General features: G+C 37.0%; 1 pseudogene; it reads right to left on the bottom strand.

Annotated features, from left to right (window-relative positions):
* Positions 1-311: 311 nt before the first annotated feature.
* Positions 312-412, bottom strand: LOC125166911 (uncharacterized; annotated as a pseudogene).
* Positions 413-1,135: the final 723 nt, after the last annotated feature.

The raw sequence follows: 1,135 nt of genomic DNA, 5'->3' as shown, positions 1-1,135 counted from the left end.
TCTGGCTTCCCACAAAACAAGTGTCCCAAGAGAGCAAGGCAGAAGAACATAGCATTGTTATGCTCTTGTCTTGAAAATCCCATTATATTACTTCTGACCTACTATATTCATTGAAGCAGAAGGTCATTCAGATTCAAGAGGGGGAGACATAGACTCTGCCTTCCAGTAGGAGGAATATCAGAATTACATAGTAAAAGAGCATGAAGGTTAGGAAGTATTGTTCCTGATATTTTTTGAAAATCTGACTTACCATAGGCAGGAACCATGTTTCTACAAGCTTTATGTTATTCAAGCTTTCCACATTGCTCAATATGAGAAGATGTCCAATAAGTTATTTTTGTGTCATCCTTGCAAAGATAACATGCTAATTTTCTCTGTATCATTTCAGTATATGTGCTGCTGAAGCAAGCACCCAGTAAACAATTTTCAAAGAAAAAAAAGGTATATTGCTCTTAATTCATGTGCATGTGCTTTTCTGTTTGAACCTTCTGGAGTCAGCCTTTTTCAGTTTTAACTCATTGTTTATAATTGTAATTGAAAAGATGGGATAAACTTAGATACAGTAAACAGTAGCAGGACTCATAAAGAACATCTAAACATATTTCTGTGACAAGTGTATTAATTCCAAAATGAACCTAGGATGCCATTTTTCTTGACATTGGCTAATTGGCAATGGTATGTTTTTTCACATTTGATCTCTGTTAGAACCTGTCTATTTAAAATATACACACAGAAACACACACACACAGGCTGAGTATGTGGGGTGGGGTGGGGGAAGGGAGGGAGGAAGAGAGAGAGAGAGAGAGAAATTATAAGGATTTGGTTCACATGATTATGAGTAAAAAATTTGCAAGGTTGGACAAGCAGGCTAGAGATCCAGGGAAGAGTTGATGCTGCAAATTGAGTCCAAAGGCAGTATGATGGAATTCCCATTTCTTCAGGGTAGGTCATTCTTTTTCTTAATTCCTTCAACTGATTGGATGGGGCCCACCCACATTATGGACGGTAATTTGCTTTACTCAAAATGTACTGATTTAAATATTAATCTCATCTAAAAAATACCTTCATAGGAACATCCAGATGTGGTTAACCAAGTGTCTGGGCTCTAGCTAACTTGACACATAAAATTAACCGT

Source organism: Prionailurus viverrinus, chromosome B2, assembly GCF_022837055.1.
Source record: "Prionailurus viverrinus isolate Anna chromosome B2, UM_Priviv_1.0, whole genome shotgun sequence".
In the NCBI taxonomy this organism is placed as follows: Eukaryota; Metazoa; Chordata; class Mammalia; order Carnivora; family Felidae; genus Prionailurus; species Prionailurus viverrinus.
This window is presented reverse-complemented; position numbering and strand designations above follow the sequence as displayed.